This window comes from Giraffa tippelskirchi, chromosome 12 (genome assembly GCF_054371585.1).
Source record: "Giraffa tippelskirchi isolate mGirTip1 chromosome 12, T2T-mGirTip1v1.2.pri, whole genome shotgun sequence".
Classification (NCBI taxonomy): Eukaryota; Metazoa; Chordata; class Mammalia; order Artiodactyla; family Giraffidae; genus Giraffa; species Giraffa tippelskirchi.
Genome location: NC_137286.1, coordinates 131,662,152 through 131,685,355, shown reverse-complemented (window position 1 = coordinate 131,685,355; position 23,204 = coordinate 131,662,152). Strand labels below are relative to the sequence as shown.

The 23,204-nt window shown below is 36.8% G+C and overlaps 2 long non-coding RNA genes across 8 annotated transcripts in view; one reads left to right on the top strand and one right to left on the bottom strand.

Moving 5' to 3' along the window:
* Positions 1–9,803: 9,803 nt before the first annotated feature.
* Positions 9,804–15,394, bottom strand: LOC145530207 (uncharacterized). Its single transcript, XR_014071558.1, has 2 exons — positions 15,260–15,394; positions 9,804–14,441 (listed from the first exon to the last, which is right to left on the bottom strand). It is a non-coding gene; the product is annotated as an uncharacterized LOC145530207 (long non-coding RNA).
* Positions 15,386–23,204, top strand: part of LOC145530205 (uncharacterized) — a 441,959-nt gene continuing 434,140 nt past the window's right edge. For 2 of the 7 annotated variants that reach the window (XR_014071555.1, XR_014071557.1), the window contains exons 1-2: positions 15,409–15,813; positions 17,814–17,846. This is a non-coding gene — a long non-coding RNA (uncharacterized LOC145530205). Of the gene's footprint in view, positions 15,814–17,813; positions 17,847–19,448; positions 20,450–23,204 lie in introns of those variants that run through there. The other 5 variants (XR_014071553.1, XR_014071552.1, XR_014071554.1 and 2 more) reach the window with 5 other exon arrangements.

Genomic DNA, 23,204 nt, shown 5'->3' with positions numbered 1-23,204 from the left:
TGCCAAAGTAGACACACAGCCTTCTCAAGTTAGCTGAAACACACGGTACTGTTTTACACAATCCAGAACATTTCAGATAAAATGAAAAGCTCAGTTCAATATCAGAACAGTTGCATATAACTGACTGTTTACATTATATATAACAAGTACTAGAGAACTCTGTATTTTTTACTTTTCACCCAAATGTTTCAGTCTAATAGACACAGATGTTATGAATTGAGAGTGTAAAAATTTCTGCCCTTATTAATAAAATTTAGAATTTTATTCCCTAGATTGTGCTGTTTGACTGTATCAATTGACTTTATTGATATGTCAGTATCCATTGACTTAATTGTATTGAAATTTTGAAAGATAAATTCGCTTAAAGTATTCTTGTTTTGTAGTATTGTTATAGATTTTAAGAAGCTAGTGAAGCAATAATCACGTCCACATTGTAGATTGGAAAGGTTAAGGACACTGAAAGAATATAAGAGAATACAACCATCAGTGTAATTTAAAAACTGTATCTATGTATAATTTGAATACTAACTTGGAGATAACCTACAAGTTGGCTGTTGGTATTAAGTATATTTCATATTTTGGCAATTTGGCATTGTTAACATGGATTTCTATAGTAATTTATTATTTTCTCACACTTATTTGAATTTTATGGGAAAGAAAAATAAATTTAAACACCACTTTGACTTTGGAAAGCTAACTGGTTATAAATCCAGAACATTTTGAACTCTTTTTTTGTAATGTAGCAAATAAAGATCAATGAGACATATTCAATGATGATATTTTGAATTTTCTATCAAATATATTTGTAAATGTCTGAAAAATGCATAACCTAGTCTTACCATATGATTTGTGCTTTTAATCAAATTAACAATCAGCGCCTGCTATTCTTCTGGCACTGGTGGAAGTTAAAACAAGAATAAAACAGAGCCTGTGCTTTTGAAAAGTTTAAGAGTTACAGAATATTATGGATTATTGTGAATGTTTCATGAATAAATCAAACACTTCAGGTCCTTCCTCAAGTTTTTATTTTATTTATTCCTTCTAATGTCTAATAAAATAATCCCCCCAATGTCAAATTATTTTATTTTCTTGGTTAAGAATTTCGAACAGCTACATTTCATATGTGTTATTTGATAATCATGCATAACAGAAATGTATGGATTATTTGCTACAAATGCATTCCAAGGTGCTATTAATGACAGTAAATTTATAGGGAACACAAATGCCATGCTCATTTAACCTAATAATCCCATCTATGGTTTTGAGATTAAGAAAATATAAATTATAAAGGGAAACGTGTCTGTGGTTTTGAATAAAGAAGCAATTTGAAGAAAGTAGTTTCCATTCTTTTTTTCTATCCTTGAAATTGTCTCTGTGGTACTCTGTAGAACCAGAAGAGGGTCACTGACAATTATTTAATTAAGAAAGTTAGACGTATTAGGTACTATTTGTCACAATAATGAAATAATCTCCATCCTCAAAGAAATTCAGTATACATTGATGTTTATCAATATATGTGAAATTGTACGGCTTTTAGAAAACAAATTTAGTACATTTTTAATTAAACATTTAAGGGCATGTATCACAATAGTACATGACAGTAAAGTGTTTCATTTGCTTTTACCAGAAGAGTGTAACATCAAAGTTAGAAGGAGCTTATTTTAAATTTCTTGTTCTTAACTTAAGCCAGGTTCTCAATTTGGCTGTACTTTATAATCACCCAAGGAGCCTTTAAAACATGCAAACGTCTGGCCCTTTTTTTGCAGATATTCTTATTTAGTTATTTAGAAGAGGAACCTGAATTTTGTTTTTAAAAAAACCTTAGTTTATGTTAAGTCCGTATTGACCAGCTCAGGTACTTAGTTCTTGCATGAAGTACTTGGTAGGACACTGACTTTAGCTGCTTAATCTTGATTGGTGATTTGCCAGTATCCATTCGCACTGCATATGTGTGTTATTTATTTACATAGAGAAACCATAAGAAACTGACCCAGGATATTTCACATCCTTCACCAAAGATTTATTGGCATAAAAGTACCACCCCTACACAAAAGACAAAACTTTCAGAAATAATTTTGAAAGACGTGTGTACGTTAGCTGTAGCAACCTCTGTTTATGAGACACTTCAGAACTACAGTATACTGTTGTATTTTTGCTATCTGGGGTTTGCAGTTTAATGCAACTAACAATCTGCTTAATGATAGAAAATCGTTCCAAACATGGATTGTGTTGTATTTGAAAAAATTCAGTGTAGCAGACGTGTAGGTTTAAGCTGAATTTGTTTTTTCTCAATCATTTATCTGTGAGAAAGGGGTACGCATGACCATCTTGGTCATCTCTACAATTTTTAAAATCCTAAAAGACACACAGCAAGAAGACAGGTCCCAAGTAGGAGTAATTGCCAAATTCTGATGCTTTTCATCAATTTTATTGAATTTCCTTAAAGCCTCTTAGACTTCCTTTATGGTTTTGCTTTCTAAATATAGGCTTTAACTTCAATTAATGTTAGAGGAAACACGTTGATTCAGCCTGTCATCTAGGTCTATTTTGCTAGTTAGTAGTTCCAGAAACAAGGTGTTGTTTACCTAATTACCTCTCTAAGATTAGTTAAAATAACACAGATTTCATAATTGTTACATTATTTCACAAAACTATACTTGAGTACTTATATATTGACCTTAACATTCAGGCCTAACACATTCTATGTATGCAAGGTAATAAAAATTATTTTTATTTTCTGTAAATTGTATTTGGTAATGTGAATTATAATTGCAAATAATTTTTTTTTCTGAAATGACTTTAAAGGGTGAATGACAGTGTGTTCAGATTGAAGATTTGTGATGGTTCAATTGGCGTAGTTCTATAAGTACCCATCAAATAATTAAACTTATACAACTATAAAAACACAGAAGTATGCTTTACATGAAACTTCCAATAAAGTGGGCACATTTTTGAAAAATCCTACAAACCAATGCACCCTTGCTCCCTTAAATTAAGTCTTTTCCAAATGCAGGTGGTAAGCTTCAGTATAGCAGCTTATTTTTCACATACCAGTATTCAAGAGGTATATGACAAAGTTTGGACTAAGTCAAATGGAAACTGAATTGGAACAAAAGCTGACATTTTTATATCCAAAATTTTGAAAGTGTGAGGGCCAGTTAAAAACATTGCGGAGCAGGGCTCGGAGCTCTACACTACTACCAGTCAAAGAAAAGTCAGAGCCCGATCGAGCCTCAGAAATTGTCTTGGGAATCTGAATGACTTTCTTTGTTTTCTGGGAATACGTGCATGATGGCATTGTGGTAGTTAGAGGAATGGCTATGTCTGACATATTTGCTTTTAGGGATTTCCCCAAATTATGTGGGAATGCATTTAAAAGCAAATGATATTAGATTTAGCCATACATACTTAATGCCCAGTGTTAAACTTGCTTGCAAAATGTTTAGATCAAATTGCTTTCCTTCCCTGGCTGGGAAGTCACGGTAGCTGTAAGTTTGCAGGGAGCTGCAAGTAAAATTAATCCAAGAGAATGTTTAAAGCCAAGTCAAGATAGGGAGGGATGTAGGAAGCTGATGTTTATGAGCCATAAAAGTCCACCAAGGATAGCAAAATAAGGATAAAGCAGAGCTTAGAGGATGGGAACAGGGTGTGGAAAATAGCCTAGGAAGTGGGTACTGGAAATGTTCTATGTTTTTGATCTAAGGGTGGTTACATGGGTGTAAAAATAGTCATCGTTACACACAATTAGTGTATTTTATGTTCTTTGTTCTATGTATATTATCTTTCAAGTTCAAAACAACAATACAGAGAGCAAGAACAATAACAAGGAGGAAGGAATCGGTGTCAAAACTCAAACAAAAGCATGGATTAATGACATATGTAGAAGGATGGTGTAATTAAATACCTGCATATTGTCTGTTGCTGGCTGTTGTGTGTTCTCTAAATGATCATGTATGGATGAGCTAGTTGCAAGGAAAGAGTTATGGGGAGGACAGATAAATCAGTCACAGGTAATATTTAAGAAACTACTATTGCCTAACAGTAGCCAGATGATATCAAATAATCCAGAAAAGACTAACATTAGCCAAGAGATTTTCTGTTTTTCAATATGAAATGTTTAAGAGATGACTGTTTTTCAATATGAAATGTTTAAGAGATGACTAATATTTTACATTGTCTAAGTGGTCTTGCTGTTCCAGTAGGCACTGTTATATTCACATCAGCTATAGAAACTGGTTATTTCAAAATCCAGTGTTCAAGATTAATACTTACCTGGAATAGGCAACAGCAACCCACTCCAGTACTCTCGCCTGAAAACTTCCATGGACAGAGGAGCCTGGCAGAGGTCCCAGGGGGTCCATGGGGGTCCCAAAGAGTTGGATACGACTGAGCGACTGAACACATACACACACTTTGGCAAACAAATGAGGTACTTTGAAGTTTAATGTATGTTCATCTAAAATACTTGCCACAGAGTATGTGCTCAAAAATTTTTTTGTTGTTAATCAGTGAACTTGAAAATCCTATCCACAGAATCATGAATGTAATTCTTGTTTCATGTAAGTATTTTAGAGACATATTTAATGGGTAAATCTCGTAATTCTATCTGAAAACAGAGACTGACATTTTTTGGTTTTATTTTTATGTCCGTACTATAGGGCTTACCTGGAGGCTCGGCGGTAAAGAATCCACTTGCAATGCAGGAGATGTGGGTTCGATCCCCTGGTGTAGGGCAGCAACCCACTCCAGTATTCTTGCCTGGAAAATCCCACAGACAGAGGAGCCTGGTGGGTTACAGTCCATAGAGTTGCAAAGAGTTGGACAGGACTGAAGTAACTGAGCAAACATGCATGCATATAGTATTATACAAAGAGAAAGTTGAAGTCTATAGGAACCAGTGGGAGGCTAGAGAATGGAAGAGGCCAGAATTAAGAAAGAGGGGAGATACTGATACTAGAATCTGATGAGATTATTAAGCTTTTGAACTATGAAATCAGAAGCAAGTTGGAACTAAGGGATAAAATTTTGATAATGGCTATGGAGTTGGGGTGTAATCAAAATGGCAGGGAGGCAGACTGATAAGAAGAGAAAAGCTGATCGTGGTTGAACAGCTGACTCACAATCAGAGAAGCAGAAACAGGAGAGGCACTGAATCAGCTGCTGGTATTATGAATGGGTCTTGGGAAGACATCTTTTGTCTGAGATGGCTCAATGATTCCCAGAGTGTCTGTGGCCCCCAGATGAAAGTTCTCTGTCTTAAATCACACTAGGCACTGCCTTCTTCCACTGTCCAGGAGTCATTACATATTGTTTGATATCATTCTCTTTAATGTCAAAATTAGTTCTTGGTAAGTGAACACGTGGGGAAGTTCAGCAGTGAGCTAGATATAGGTTGGTGGTGATTTAGTTGCTAAGTCATATCCAACTCTTGCGACCCCATGCACTGTAGCCTGCCAGGCTCCTCTGTCCATGGGATTCTCCAGGCAAGAATACTAAAGTGGGTTGCCATTTCCTTCTCCAGGGGATCTTCCCAACCCAGGAGTCAAACTCAGGTCTCCTGCACTGCAGGAAGATTCTTTACTGACTGAACTATGAAGGAAGCCCAGATATGTCCAGTTTCATGGAAACTACATACTGTATCACATATCCCTGACATAAAACCAAAGTAGACATGGGACAGAAATGGGTGTTCCTAACAGAACAAGTTTTGACTGGAACTCTGAAAGAATTGTAATAGATTATAGCAGATTGTATACTATTAATCAACTGAATATAATATTGGTATAACCACTCATTCATTGGTGTGTGTGTGTGTGAAGGGAAGTGATTGAATTCTCTATTTGCGAAAACTGATACAATTAGTTTGACAGTGATAAGAAGTTGACACATGGATTTTCCTACATGAGAACAGTCAAATGATCGGTAACCATTATCCATGAATATGATCTCTAGCTCATCCAGCTGGGGACATGGGAAATGCAAAGAAAATACAGGCAGACCCCCTTTTCATCATGCTTCTCTTTGTTGCCCTTCACAAATATTGCATTCTTTACAAATTGAAGGTTAGTGGCAACCTTCAATGAGCAAGTCTAATGGGAGCCTTTTTTCCAACAACATGTGCTGAGTTCATGTCTCTGCATCACATTGTGGTCATTCTTGCAATATTTCAAAAATTTTCATTAATGTTAAATATATCATGGTGTTCAGGGATATTTGACGTTACTATTGGAAAAAATTGTGACTCAATGTAAGCTCAGATGATGATCAGGATTTTTAGCAATAACGTATTTTTTAATTAAAGTATGTACATTTTTTAAGACATAATACTATTGCACACTTAATAGACTTCAGTATAGTGTAGACGTAACTTTCATATACACACAGGGAAACCAAAACATGTGTGTGACTCGCTTTTTTGCATTATTCTCTTTACTGCAGTGTTCTGGAACCAAACCTGCAACGTTTCTGGGGTATGTCTGTATTAGGACTAGAAGGGCTTCCTAGTCTTCCTCCAGAGTCTGCAGTTGCCTATGGAACTGTGGAAAGCAGGCAAGAACTACAGCAAGAGAGCCAAGGTAAAGCAACAGCAATAGTCACACTACCTGGGAAATCTGAAATGGCAACAAAACTCTGTCCCAACTGGGAGTTTTAAATACTTCCTTTTCAGAGAGTATACTAACCACTGGCAGTCCTGAATCAATAGGAGAGAACAGGTAAATAAAGGTTAGACTGCCAGAGCAACAGGAAACTAAGTGTAGGTGGATGCTAAGACAGATCACCAAGGGCCACCATCTATATTTCTCTCCCCTATGTGCTGCCCCTGCCCCTGATCCTGAAGGCAGGACCCTCTCGGGCTTCCTATAGTCTTAGACAAGATTGTGCCTAGCACTCAGTTGCGTCTGATTCTTTGCGACCCCATGGACTGTAGCCTGCCAAGCTCCTCTGTCCATGGGGATTCTCCAGGCAAGAATACTGGAGTGGGTTGCCATGCCTTCCTCCAGGGGATATTCCCAACCCAGTCTCTCAATCCCAGACTTGGGATTGAACCCAAGTCTCTCACATCGCAGGTGGATTCTTTACCACCCGAGCCACCAGGGAAGCCCTTAGACAAGATTAGCTGCTGCAGTTTTGCAGTTCTTCATAGCTATCCTATTACTTTTGATATATTTTAGAGTACACTCAAACAATATCAACTAAACTAGATTTAGAGGTTTAAAACATCCCATGTATTTTTCATTTTTGTTTTGAATCCTAAAGAATAGTCTTTGTCTTTCTTTCCTCAGTTCAGTTCAGTTCAGTCGCTCAGTCGTGTCCAACTCTTTGCGATCCCATGAATCGCAGCACACCAGGCCTCCCTGTCCATCACCAACTCCCGGAGTTTACCCAAACTCATGTCCATTGAGTCGGTGATGCCATCCAGCCATCCTCTGTTGTCCCCTTCTCCTCCTGCCCCCAATCCTTCCAAGCATCAGGGTCTTTTCCAATGAGTCAACTAACTCTTCGCATGAGGTGGCCAAAGTATTGCAGTTTCAGCTTCAACATCAGTCCTTCCAATGAACATCCAGGACTGATCTCCTTTAGGATGGACTGGTTGGATCTCCTTGCAGTCCAAGGGACTCTCAAGAGTCTTCTCCAACACCACATAAATAGAATAGTATTGCTCATTTTGTATGACATTACTTGTGGTTGTTTAGTCACCAAGTCGGGTCACACTCTGTGAACCCATGGACTGGAGCCTGCCAGGCTCCTCCGTCCATGGGATTCTTCAGGGGATCTTCCCGACTCAGGGATTGAACTCGCGTCTCCTGCACATCTCCTGCCTTGCAGGCGGATTCTTTACCACTGAGTCACCTGGGACACCCATATAGCATTACTAGTCATCAGGAATTAGTTAGCATGAATGTTTTGAAGAAAATTAAAGAATTTGAATCTGAACGTTTCCAAGGCATCAAATCCTTCTTCAGGAAATCTTTAAAGGAAATAAGAGAAGTGACTCTTTAAAAAAAAAAATCTCACTCTCTTTAGTCCTCACAGACATTCAGTGAAGAGCAAAGCTGCCATTGTTCTGAAGGCTAGAAGAAACAAAAGTCAAGAATTACTCTTGTATGGTTAGTTCTAGCTAATAGAAAATTGAGATTAAGTGATATAGATTAACGTAATCCCTTTCAACTTCTCCAGAAGTCTCAAGGGCATCTCAAAACCCTCTCAGGTGGTTCATAAAGCATCTGGCATTTCCATGGTTATTTATTAAAGTAGGAATGACATACACCAATGTTTAAAGAATGGAATTTAGAGCAATAAGGGTTTGTGTGGGGGTTCCAACTGTTTCATTCATTAGCATTTAATTATGGATAACTTTCTACCTCTCAATTTCCTCATCTTTAAAATAAGAATAGTAATAGTATCTACTGCATTGCTGTTAAGAATTAAATGAAATAATCTATATAAATGGTTGAAAGTCATAAATAGTATACAAAGGTAATAAATATTAACTATTATTAACAGTAATCTAAAGTTAAAATATAAGACTATTTGCCAACATCTATCTAGGTTCTTTTTATTGTTGAAAAGACACTAAATTATAATATTCTACATATTGAGCCAGTTTCTCAAAGCATTCTATTCTAAAAGATTAAATTATAATTGAAGACGTTGTAGTAATTTTTCACCAAGAAAATGTCCATTTTACTATCATAGTATCCAAAAATAGCTCTACATAGACTCTTCTGTACACTGACACAGATATTCACATATGCAGGGCATGCAGAATTGGATAGGTTGGTTGTGTGTTCATGAAGTAAGATAAATAATACATTTGAACCTACTCATGCATTTAGTACAAAACGGAGGAAAAACATTTTCTTCCAAAGTCTGCTGTCCATAGTTTAAGATTAATGGGAAAAATATGAAAAAAAAGTGAAAATATGAAAAATGTGAAATATGTGAAAATATGAAAAAATATGAAAAATAACTTTTAAATTTCCTCTAAATTAATACATTTGCTCTAAATGGAACTTAACAGTTGCCTCCTTTAATACATGGTAAAACTAACCTTTCCCACCCCCCCAACCCCCCACCCCCGTTTTGGTCAAATCCAGTGTTCAGTAATGAATGAATGAATGAATTCATTTATTCAGTCAACAAATAATCCTTGAGTAAGATACAGAAGTGTGTAACACAGACAGCTTGTTTTCATGGAGAAATATCTGTAGGATGGACATGTGTATAAGTATTGTATGGGGGAAATAGCCAGCACAATGCCTCGCAGTGAGAAGATGCTGGACACAGAGTTTCTTTGTATGTGTCTATACATTTTAAAAATAAGTATACAAAAAGTGAATCTTCACTGAAACGCCTGCACCATTTCAGTATTGTTTGTTTGGTGAAGTGAGATTAAGAATATTGCCAGCATTTGCTGGATGGGTGAAGAGAAAGCAGGTGGAGGGCAGGGTTTGGTGATTTCTCTCCTTATTTGTTTAAAAGCAAGAGCTCATTCAAAAATCTCTAAGGCCTTTCTGCCAGGGCTGTCTTCTAATCTGCCACCTCACCCCAAGAATTAGAGCCAACTATTTTTCCCTTTTCTTTTTTGAATGCATTTAAAATTGCAAGTCTCCCCAACTTTTTCCTTGCTCTACTTTTTTCAGCACTTTCCATCTTAAAGAAAACATTCAATTTATTTTCTTATTATGTCAATTGTTTACTTTCTGCCTCTCCCTGCTGGAATAAAAGGTCTATAAGGACTTTTTTTTTTTTTTTTTTTTTAGTTTCTTCACAACCCAGAGATTTTGTTTCTTTGAGGTATCTTTTTCTTGTTATTCTGTTCTACTCAAAGTCATTTCCATCAGTTCTCCCAACACCCTTTACACCTGTCCCTCCCTCTGCCAAATGAAAGTGAAAGTTGCTCAGTCGCTCAGTCGGGTCTGACTCTTTGTGACCCCATAGACTATACAGTCCATGGAATTCTCCAAGCCAGACTAGTGGAGTGGGTAGCCTTTCCCTTCTCCACAGGATCTTCCCAACCCAGGGATCGAACCCAGGTCTTCTGCATTGTAGGTGGATTCTTTATCAGCTGAGCCACAAGGAAAGTCCCTCTGCCAGATTGGGAACAGAAAAAAGGACATGAGAGAACAATAACAGAGAACAAAAATTCTCAATGTTATTTATTAACTCTTAAATGCAATTATTTTAATGGGGTATGTGTGTGCATAAAAAAGACTCTACTATTTCTAAGATTCTAGCCTCAATCTAAGAGATGTTAATTTATTATTACTCATACTGGTTACAGAAAAAATGACAACATCTCAGTTAATTGGCATAATTACATACCATGTTGTCCCATTGGCTGAGATTCTCCAGTTTTCCAAGGATTCATCTATTTATGCAATCAAACAATGAGAGACAGGCCAGTCCTGAAGGATGCAGGACTCTAGATCAGTGAAACTCTTTAACTTACCTTTTTGTATTGATAGACTCTCTAATTAAATATTTTTAGAAATAAACCACTTTTACCAACCCAAAACCTTTAAATAGTCTTCTAAAATGAACTGTGTATACAGTCAGTTCTCTTTGCAAACCTTGCTTACAAACCATTAGTAATTCAGGCTATCAACCTCAGTGTCAATACATGTTCAAAGAGGCTTTAGAAAAACACCAGTTTTATAATTCCCTTTAGTGGTTTACCCTGAAGGAAACATGTAATCTTTCTCTAAGGCTTCAAAACTGTAGAAACGAAGATAGTTCAGAAGCATGCTTTGGTAGACACCTAATCATTAGTGCTGACTCCTAATTGCTTGCATGGAAGACAGACCACAAAACTATCCCACCAAAAAGCAGGGCAAATTCAGGAATTACATTTAAAACTAGGAAAAACCTTTATTTTATTTTGATCTGAAAAGCCTGTGTATATACACATGTGCGTATTTCGGGCATGCTTGTTAAATTATAACTCTTAGATGAGTTAAGGACAAACAACACATATTTTAAAAATAAACCAGGTTTGATAATGCAAGAAGTTGTAGTAAATTATGTTATGAAAAATACTGAACTGAAGAGAATTTTTTAAAAATAATTCCACTTTAAGGAGGTAGTGATAAACTTGTATAAGGACCATTGTTTCACTCAGATCTTCAGATCTCACTCAGATCTGAAGACAGAAAACTTCAGAAACGGTTGTGAATTATTGGAAAATGGGATGAGATGTGTACCACTGTCCATTAACCTACACTTTATCTCCAAAATAACAAAGATTTAACTGTGCTTGCTCTAAACTGGCATGGCCTGAGACAAGATTTGTTGCTCCCAATTTATGGAGTTCGGAGGAAAGAAAGAGCCTGCGGGAAGAGATTCTTGCCAAGCTGTGCAAGAGTGGAGAGCTTTACATTTGAGGGGAGGGGTTGTTTGCTTTAATTTTTGCCTCTAAGTTTTGGGGAAAACTTGGCACCAGTGGCTTGTGCTTTACAGTTGACTAGATGCCTGTTACGGAGAAGGCAATGGCACCCCACTCCAGTACTCTTGCCTGGAAAATCCCATGGATGGAGGAGCCTGGTAGGCTGCAGTCCATGGGGTCGCTAAGAGTCGGACACGACGGAGCGACTGCACTTTCACTTCTCACTTTCATGCACTGGAGAAGGAAATGGCAACCCACTCCAGTATTCTTGCCTGGAGAATCCTAGGGACGGCGGAGCCTGATGGGCTGCCATCTATGGGGTCGCACAGAGTCGGACACGACTGAAGCAACTTAGCAGCAGCAGCAGATGCCTGTTAATAAGGATGTGGCTCTAGCTATATTATTAGGAGTAACCCCTCTAAAGTGATGTCAGTATTCCTCTAGGAATTATATATAGCATGTTCTTTTTCCATTGGAAATTTACACTTTAACAAGTATGCCCAAAATACACACACACACACACACACACACACAAAGATTGACACACAAAGACTGGCTTTCTGGATCAAAACAAAATAAAGGTATTTTTGAATTTAGATGCAACTTCTGAATTTGCCTTTCTTTGGTAAAGATAGTTGTACGTCTTTGGAGCAAAGAATTAAGAGTCAGCCCTAGTGATTAGAATAATGAGGTGGTTTCCGTAGTGTTAATTTTTAAAGAGGGCTAAGAAGTACAGTCACTGAAAATTCTCTCCCAATTCCTAATTCTTCCATAACACCTATTAAAATCTTACCCTTAACTACATCTTTTAGAGTAAGAGATTATCTTCGTAAGATTTCTATTAAAACCCATAAGCCATCTCAGCAGGGTGACACACTAACTCATGGACATATGTTAGATATTCATGTTGTTAAACCCCATTAATATAGTCATGTTGGTTTAATTTATTAACTGTTAACCTATTAACCTAGCAAAAACAGAATCTGATGGACTGCCATAGGGAAGAGCTAAGATGTGGAAGAATTTTGAAGGAAGAGTATTATGTATTTCAAAAATGAAGGGTATTTGACCAGCTAAAAATACTTAATATGGTATTGGAAGAAGCAGTAAGTGAAAAGAGTGAGACAGATAAAGAATGTTTGAAAAAGGACATACAGATGAAACAATGTTTGTCTATGTTCTGGTTTGTCTATGGTCAGCCTGAAAATTTAAGTAGGAAACAGGGTAGATCTAATATTGCTGCCCCAGACCATAGTCTCTTTTATTCAAAGCCAAGATATTCCAGATACAATTTTGCTTTTAAAAAATTGTAAAGAATATCATTATTATAACTTTCCCTATTTCATTTAATAATGTGGCAAGGCTAAAATGTTAGTATTCTATTCATGATTAACTACTAGCTTTTTTAGTAGTCAATGGAAATTAAATGAGAAAATAGTTAACTCAAACGTATGTTTTGTTTTTTATATTTAATACATTAATCAAAACTCTCTCTTTCTTCTGCAAAACATACCGACCCAAGGCTACTAGCATTCATTGGAGCTAGCAGGCTTCCTTTCAGTAAGTAACAGGTTTCTGCTTCCACTAGTCACAGTTGGGGGTTTGCCAAAAATCAGTTGTGTTTGTTTCTAAACTGATTTATGCTGGTTGTTGTTATAATTATGTAATTGCATTAAATGTTACACAAATTAATGAAATAGGAGTTGGATGGGAAAATTGTTTCTAAGAAAACCTAGTTGAATACTTTAGAAAGACTTCCTATAGACAATATGATTAAAAGAAAATACTGTTAGCTTTCGTATGCATGAAACCTGTAAAAGGTTATGAAGAAAATAAGCCAAAATCCTAAAAGATTCTCATATTATTTTGCTGATGTTCTGTGATTTTTTCTTTTTTATTAAACCAATATTAGAAATCTCAGATGTACAGAAATATAGGTTATATACGAAGGACATGATCTAATCAACTGGTGAACTTGTACTTAAAAGACCTGGGCTCTACATGGAGGAGATTTCAGAATAAAAGCTACACTTAGATGTTATGTTAATTTGTTTATAGTATGTAATGTTAACACAATTAGAATGCCAGTTAACTATTTTCCATTTGCTTGTATATTAATGCAACTATTTGTGTCAAGTTGCTAATTTACATGTCACAATTTTTATGAAGCCTAATTCTAAACATGCAGTGTAAAACACTGATTACAGTAGCATTTAGCAGCTTTGGTTTTGATATGTGGTGTTTTAGAGGGAGCTAGATTGACTTAGGTTTATAAAACAGTATAGGGTAATTCCTTGTGTTTTGTTGTTGTTTAGCCACTAAGTCGTGTCCAACTCTCTGTGACACCATGGACTGCAGCCTGCCAGGCTCCTCTGTCCCTGGAATTTTCCAAGAATACTGGAATGAGTTGCCGCTTCCTTCTCCAGGGGATCTTCCCAACCCAGGGATCGAACTTGTGGCTCCTGCATTGGCAGGTGGATTCTTTACTGCTGAGCCACCAGGGAAGCCCATTCCCTATACACTTCGTAAAATCGAGGTCTATTTATAAGACCTAGTACATATCTCAGTTTGAAGGGATGAAGACAGACTGCTCAGAAAGTATAGCTTTGTGTGCTGAAACTATTGTTATGGACTGAATGTTTGTGTCCTCACAAAATTCATGTGTTAAAATCCTAACCCTAATGTGAAGATCTTAGGACATAGGGTTTGGGGAGATGGTTAGATTATGAAGGTGAAGCCCCCATGAGGGGGATTGGTGCCCTTAGAACAGAGACCTCACAGAGCTCTCTCATCCCTTCCTCCATGTGAGGACCCAGCAAGAAGATGGCTAAGAATCAGAAAGTGGGCTCTCACCACATATCAAACCTGCTGGCACCTTGATCTTGGACTTCTCAGCCTCCAGAACTTTGAGAAGTGAGTGCTGTTTAAGCCTCTCAGTCTATGTATTTTTGTTAAAACCACCTGAACAGACTGAGACAACTATATTACATATAATGTGATCCACAGCAGTGTCTCTCACAGTGGTCTCTCAACAGATGATACAAGGTTCACTAACCTATGATAAAAAAAGGAAAATAATCACAATGTAGTTGTTTTTTTAATCCTAAACGCATTCTATATTAAGGAATGCCATTTACTCTTTAATGTTCTACTTTACTGTTTTGTGTTAAAATTGTATTTTTAAAAGCAATTAAGATAATAGGAAATTTAGGGTTAATGTCCTTAATGAACAAAATAAAATTTTGGATACTCTGAATAGCCTAGGTTGGAGTCTTTCTTTTATCTGTGAGAGGTAGTTAGTACTTAGTGTTAGACGCAAGAGGTAGAGAAACTACAGCTTGCTTGGAATTGCACATAACCTGTTTTATTTATTTACACTGGTTTTATAAAAAATATGGTATGGGCCCATAGGCAAAGCTTGATTAACCATTGTTCTACAGTCTACAAAAATAGAAACATCAAGGACACTCTGAACAGCTTCACAGAGCACAACCACAGTGAGTTTTTGGTAATGTTTAAATTCAAGCAATTTAGTGTCTTTTATAGCCTTCTCATTTCGGTGGGATTGAAACGCCCTTTTTGGAAGGATAGTAATGGTGGTGTTCAGGGAGTGGCCTTTATTTCTATTAAATGAATAGAATTAAAATACAAATTAAAAACACAACTAAAAGACAAGGCTGTGAAATCCACATGCCTGGACTGTGAAGAACAGTGATTCTAAATCTTGTCTGTTTGTTTTTTTTTCCCCTCCAAACCTTGATTTTACCTCAACACAAATATTTCTCTATATCCCATTGAATGCTGTGACATTCTCAAAACTCAATTATTATTAAAGTATATTTCAAACGAAAACCGAACTCTATGCCAAGCAACCTGTTTAAAAGTTCGGGGGAGGAAATCACTGGATCAGCCGGACAAAGGTATCCTGCGGCACATTTCTCATGGCGGGAGCGTGATGGGCGAGTTTCCATTTCAAGTCCGCGCCTGCGCACTGCTGTCACAGGGAGCGAGAGACCCTCACTGTCGAACTGGGCATGCGCAGGAAGGCCGGTTGTACTGCCTAGAGTCAGGCCTCTTCTTCCCGCTGGTGACAGCCAGTGTAAGGCAAACTCCTGTGGGAGGGGGAGGAAGCAAAATGAAGGTGAGCTTTGGTAGAGGTATACAAACCCCCGAGAGGGTCAGCCTGCGAGGTGAGGTCTGTGAATACCAGCATGTGCGACAAGAGGTGGCTGGAATGGACTAGAAGGAGAGGAACAGTGAGAGGAAGCTACACGCTTAAAAAAAAAAATCTGGGTTCAAGAGCTGCTGGAATAATATTCCAACAACCTAAGGTCCACGAGAGAAGGTTCAGCGGGGAGGTAGGAGTGGAGCGGGGTTGGAGAGGCCGCCTGCTCCCACCTTGCTGGAAATCCGGTGGCCTGAACGCGGTGAGTGTCCGGCGCCGCTCTGACACCTGCAGGGTCGCTTTCCTTCCTCAGGAATGAGGGGAGGACAGGCTTGCAGCCTTCACTTATGGGCCAGAGTTCCTTAGAGGGAAAGACTAAACCTCGAGGTGGGCGCAGTCCTGAGCCTCCTTGACCTTGGCCTCTAGGCTCCAGACCACCAATAGGTGGGGAGGGTACAGGGGAGCCAGTGAAGGGAGTGGACGGGATGCACGTATCAGGCTTGCTTTATTTTTCAAATTTCATAGGTGTGTTTTTAAATTTAATTACAATGTATTCGTTTCTGTTATTTTGTTCTCGCATGTTTATGTTTTTCTTCTTTCACCCCTTTCAAAGTGACTTCTTTACGGAGACATCACGGCCCTGATGGGCACAGGTCCGTACATAGCCTCCAGCTTTGGCTTGCAGCGCGCCTGCAAGGCTTCTGGCCCTGCTTATCAACTATTACTAGGAGAGGGTGTTTTCCCCAAAGTGGGGAGCCTAGAGCCCTTCCCCTCCGGCTTCTGCTGGGTCGCTGGGGCCCCTTTATGCTACAGTCTTGCCTTTTCCTCTCTGGAGAGGTATCGGAAAACTCAGCTGTCAGCTGTTTATTTCATTCAGTTTGCAGAGAGAGATCTAGGGCCGTGTAGGTTTTCACGCTTATAAACAGGCTTTGATAGGGTGATGCCAATAGGTTTCAATCAGTCACTAATCTAAGTTGTCTGCTCTTCTTTGGGGACTCATCATCAGAAACACAGCATTCTTCTTGCTAATTGTAATCAGTGCTTTCTGTATTATTATCATTTCTCTCTATATATTTTTACACTGTAATAAGTGGTAGTGGCAGGATAAGAAGGTCCTGGGTATTTATTTTGCACCTGTTACCTGATTCACAGACTAAAACCCCCATGTGTTTTAGGGCAGAATTTAAGTCCCTCCCAAACTGCATATCAAGTTGATCTTATAGGTTAAAATCTTCCCCTTAGGAGCCTTCTTTCCACAGGTGAAAAGTATTTTCCAGGTGGAAGGTTCCCTTGCTCATCACCCCTTGTTGTGGAGTGATTTGATTCCATAAGGTCTCTCAACCAACCTCCCACTAATTGACGCTGAACAGAACTTCTCCATTTCTTTCGTGACTGATGCCAGAGACAACAGTGTTTAAGGCTAGTGGGTTCCTCTCTGATAAGTAAGTCAGCTCATCTTTGCTTCCAGCAGCTGAGTTATGTGGTGGTGGTTTAGTCGCTAAGTCGTGTCCAACTTTTTGTTGTCGTAATCCTGAGTTATGTGCTTATCAGCAATCTGAGAGTTAAAACCCAAAAGATGTCAGTTCAGAAACTAGTTGCAGTTGTTATTTTAATGATATAGCAATTAAAAATTTCATAAAGAGATATCAGATAAGTCTGCAAAGACATTATTTCTAGAGAAACTAAATTGAATGTTTTAGAATGCTTCACCAAAGACAAATGATAGAAACTGTTAACGGATTTCCTTGGTGGTCCACTGGTTTAGACTTCAGCTTCCTATGCAGGGGATGCAGGTTTGATCCCCCAGTCGGGGAGTTAAGATCTCACATGCCTAGTAGTCAAAAAAACAAAACATAAAACAGAAGCAATATTGTAACAAATTCAACAAAGACTTAAAAAAAAGGTCCACAACAAAAAAGTCTAAAAAACAAAATAAAAGCTACTGTTAAATTGTGGGAAATTGAGGATGGGAGGAAAAGAATTACAAAATCTCTAAAAGTTTACTCTCAGCTAAAGTGTCTTTAACTATAACTTTTAGCCTGTCTTGAATCTTGTTCTACTTGAAGAAACTAAACCTGGAAATTGTACACAATTCATTATGTGTAAAGAAGGAAGATGATGTAGAATTTCAATCAATGGGCTCCTAGGTAAAGAAATAGACCAAACTCTTCATGAAATGATTGGTGAATGAAACATGGATGTGTATGTATATGCACAAACTTCAGGCATTTTAACTTAAAACAAATAAATTTGTTTTTCCAGGAGGAGACTAACCATGGTATTGAATCCTATCAGGTAAGTGGCTTCTGTTTTATTTAGATATTTTTGAATTTTTTGAACTTTGGATTTTTGTTTTGTGCACCTCTTTTGGAAAGTTAGTGCCTGCCACATTGTAGGTGCTCAAAAAATAAGTTGTTCAAGGTGTGAGTGAATTATGATGACTGGACTCTTCACAAAAGTGTAAACGTGTATATATATAAGGTGGCCTTGTATTGTTCTAGGGAGTGAGAGTGGGAGATTGGTGGAGGTGGAGGCGAGATGGAGGAAGACAGTCTTGCTCTTTTAAGGAACTAACACAACTGGTGGGGGTCAGGAGGCGGGGCGGGAAGCTTTTTCATACTCTCCACACCACCATTCTGACACTTATTCTCTGAGTGTATTGTCTACCTGCTGCATTGTCCTTCCTTTTCTTTTCTTTTTTTTGTTTTTTGTTTTTTTTTAATAAATTTATTTATTTTGGTTGGGGGCTAATTACTTTACAATATTGTAATAGTTTTTGCCATACATTGACATGAATCAGCCATGGGTTTACATGTGTTCCCCTTCCTGGACCCCCCACCCACCTCCCTCCCCAACCCATCCCTCTGGGTCATCCCATTGCCCCGGCCCTGAGCCCTTGTCTCATGCATCGAACAAGGAATGGTGTTCTGTTTCACATATGATAATATACATGTTTCAATGCTATTCTCCCAGAACGTCCCACCCTCCCCTTCTCCCTCAGAGTCCATAAAATTGTTCTATGCATCTGTGTCTCTTATTCTGTCTCGCATATAGGGTTATCGTTACCATCTTTCAAATTCCATATATATGCATTAGTATACTGTATTGTTGTTTTCTGTCCTTCCTTTTCTTGACTAAAATTCACTGCAGTTTTGTTGAGAACCACTGCTGAAACTCTCGTCTGTATTGTACCATGGCTCTGACAAATTTAGAATTAGCACCACGCACATTAGAAATGATACTGCTCCTGGTTTACTCTGCACTTGATTATACACACTCTTTTGCACGTTTGTCTGCTCGTTTATTGGTCAGGGGAAGACAAACAGTCCATAGGCCACTCTGAGACCAATCAGAATTGTTGCTAGCAATTTGCTAATCAGTTACATGGTTAAATTCGTTTCCTTTCCCTCTATTTTCTTGGTTTTATTGTGAGATATAATATAAATTTCACATATAAATTTCAAAAAGTGAGAGCTGCTGTAAAACACAAAACCCACCAAAAACTTGAGCATGTGTGTGCCCATTATCCAACTTGAGAAACAAAACATTTCAGGAACCTTTGAATTTCACATTATGCTATCTTGTACCCTCTTCCCTCATTCAAAACAGTTTCTCCCCTGAATTTGGGGCTAATAATTGCTTTGGTTTTCTTAATAATTTTACTACATTTGGCTGTATTCCTAAACAATGTATGTTTAGTTTGCCTGTTTTTGAAATTGAAATCAGTGGGAAGAACCACATTTTTCATTTAATATTTGTTTTTTAAAAAAATCTTCCTTGTTGATGCCTATTAGTGTAGTTCATTAATTTTTCCATCTAATAAAATGTTCCAGTATATAAGTACCCCACGAGTGGTTTAGTGTATCCACTGTTGTTGGTCTTTTGAATTATTTACAGTTTTTCTGCTATTGTGAACAGCAGAGCTATAAACTTGGACATGCCTCCCAGGGAGGAGGAGGAGGAGAAGTTTTTCTAGTCTCTATGGTATTGTACACAGGAGTGATCATACGGTATGCATATATTAAACTTTACCAAGCAAAGTAAAATGATTTTTCCGTGTTTTAGTAGTTTACACTTGCACCAGCTGTGTATGGATGTTTAAATTCAACTTTTCAAAACAAGGCAGACATGTGTGGATTTATCTATATCCTGAATTGCTGTGGAATAGCTACAGTTGGAAGAAAGAAGAAGCTTGGTGTTCATTTCCTTTAAATCTTACATGCTCTGGAGGAAGAGAAGAGCTAGGGAATACATATGATTCTGTTTATGCTAATCTAAGATATGTTGGTTAAATAAGGAAAAATTAAGTAGTAGACCTGAAAAAGAAAGAACATTTTCTTCTTCCTCTTAATTAAGTCTTTGAACTTAATTGCTTAGTGTGAAGGTACTTCAGCATGTATTGTATACCAGATGTAGGAAAACACATCCCAAAGTCATTTTGTCCTGATTTTGTAAGAACTGTAATAGCACAGAAGTGACAGTTGACTACAGATTTTGGGGGAAATCTTTTTGTTAATTTCATTAGCATTTTTCTTTGATGCTATAAGACCATCAAACATTTTCTAACTTAAAAGTGTGTTGAAATAATATGCCCTCTATCCTAAGGAATTGCTTTTGATGTTTTGTGCTTTAAGAAATGAAAATATATATGTTTTACATTTTTAAACACTGAACAGTTTTTATTTCCTGATTATTCCAAATTACATTAATGAAATATTTTTGAAAGGGCTTGAGACAAAGTGACCTGTTTGTCAATTGTGAAAAAGAAACTTTGTTCAAAATAGTCTGTATTTAATTGCCCTCTCAAATGCTTCTAATTGCAAATTTCCAATATGTTTTAAGTATATACCATTTTCATCCTAATTTCCAAACTAGCAAACCAGATTTTTTTCCAAAAATTCAGAAACTACAAGAAAATGACAAAATATTTATGTGGCAAATTTGAAGTTAACAAAATGTATTCTCTTAGAAACATATCCTAATTGTTTCTGCCATACATAATTAAATGATGCTCTTTCTAAAAATAGCCCTTGAAAAGTATTTATCAAATCACACTTAATTTGAAAATAAGTATTAATTACTAGCTATGGAAAGATGATTTAAGCAATTCAGCCATTCCCTCCAAATATTTCATCTACATGTGTAAATCTAAAATTCAACATGAATTTGTGTTTGCTGCTGAATTTTGTCAAGAGTGATGCTTATAATGAAAGAGAAAAGAAGTTGCTGTACTCTAATATTTATTAATTTGTACATAATCTTGTCAATAAATGTTATTTTAGTAATTAAGTTTTGTTCTTTATACCATTTTTGATGGTATAAAGAAAACAGTTGTGTTTAACAGTTGTTTTGAATTTACAGTTTCTTAGTAAGATTCAGGCTCACATTGTGACAATAAATCAAGACATAAGATCCTATTTAACGACTGTCCTTCAAAAGGGAACAATGGATTTACTACTAATTTTCTTTTACTTTTGCATTCTGCCCTTAGCTACGGCATGCACAGTTTGACTATTTTAAGTAATTGAACAGCTGCTAATTAGCGGTTTTAATAGTCGAGGAGAGGGAGAAGCATGTTGTGCATATAAACTGTACCTTAATGTTTTTTTTCTGAATCGGGTTGCACAAGCAAAAGCCTTTAAAATTGCATTTTCTCCATGATCTTAACTATTCATACCTGAACCTCCATGTGTGTCCTAATTCATCTCTCACAATGACCCACAATATACATACTTTGAAGTAATTATTTTAAATTTACACACTTTAAAATATTTAGTAGTAGGCACATAGAAACGAAGGTGACAATTACATTACTCACCGGGAAAGAATGCCAGCTTTTAACAGAATCATTCTATCCCTATGCATAGGAATTATAATCCTAACGATTTTTCATTAAAAAAGTCTGCCAACATTTCTTAAGTAACGCTAATGAAAACATATAGTTGAAAAGTTTGTTTGCCCAGAATAGTCAGAACTGGTTTATTCAGAATTAACTATTAATTCTGAAGTCTAGGTAACTAAAAAGTTAAAAAAAAATGTTTAGTTTCAAGGTGTGGTTCACATCAGATATAGGACATGGCACTAAATACACCCATTTAAAAATTCTAGATACCTTAGAAAACTGCTATACAAATAGCTGAGAGACTATGTTATTTGTTGTCATTTTGTGTCAGTTGCAAATATTGAGGGTTTATCTGACACCAGAAAAAAAAAGTTAAATAAAATCTGATAGATTTCATAATTTAAGATGAGAAAATATTGTTTCAACAAAATCATATTTTGCTATGTTAAATATTAGGAAAGTTTTTAAAATAGTAAAAGAAGAAAAGGAAGATATCATCCAGCAATAATAAATATGTCAACACTTTTTTTTTACCTGATAATGTATGTTGCTCCTCAGAGAAGAGTGGGGCAAATTCCCCTGGTTGTCAGGTTGGGTGGAGAAGCATCTGAAAAAAACAGAATAGATGATGATTGAAAAGCTTTCTTTGTAAAGATCCATCTGTGTCCTGGGATTAGATTACTCTTGTAAACTTTATATTTTCAAATATCTTTTGTTTTTAGACTGAATACATGGAGTTATTTTCTTCTGCTGAGTAATAATAACATTTGCTGTATTAAATATGTTTTCTAGAAATATATTTAATATTCCCTGACAGAGCTGTTTTCATTCTATCGTTTCTAACCTGTACCATTCATTCCATAGAACACAGTTTGGCTCTCCTTACTGTTACCAGTATAGCTTTTGCAGCTTTACAGACACATCCGAAAATTCTCCTGCTAATGTTTAATCAGCTTTTAAAAAAAGAACATAACACCTATTTTAAAGAAATCCTGTCCTCAAAGCCCCATGTTAAAATTCCCCAACTTAAAAAAAAAAAACAAAACTATTCTATTTCAAATAATTTGGAATACTTAGGTTTTGTATTGAATTTTGCTATTTTGTAAATTGCTGTAAGTATGAGATTTATGCAGATGTGAAAAAGTTATGCAGAAGAAAGGGGAGCAACACAAATAGATGCTCTTTGCTCCTTTCTCTTCGTTATCATAACTGTGTTAACTCCCTTAAAGATTCTGAAGACTACACATTTTAAATTGTTTCTGCTGTTGACCACTGGATAATCAGAACTCTAATTATAAATTAGTTGATGGCTTCAGTTTTCTTTAGAAATTTTTACCACAGCCAGTTTTTAATTTCACTGACTTACCTTCATCCTGCCTAACTCTCTGGTAGTGGCATTTAGTGATAATGAAATGCCTATGGAGGAAACCGAGAGTGAGAAAGCTCCGGAAGACACCAGTGGCAGTGAGTGCCATAACAGTTACAATTCAACTGTACCCTAAGTACCCGAAGAAAGGGGGAAAAAGAAAAAAAAACAGCCTTACAGTTGATGGTATTCATTTAGAAAATATCTAAAGGGATTTGGAAGATACAGGAAGTTATCTGTGTTATTTAAACAGAATAGAGTTTTCCTTTTTAGCATCTGGATATTTTAGACAAGAGAGAGATTTGGGGCTTTTTTGCCCTTAACGCTCATATGTTCAACCCTCAGATATAATTTAAATACTTAGAGCAGGATATAGTAGTAGAACTAAAGATGTGAGTAAAGCTGAAGGCTATATGGATTGAATCTGAGGTGAATTACATGACAG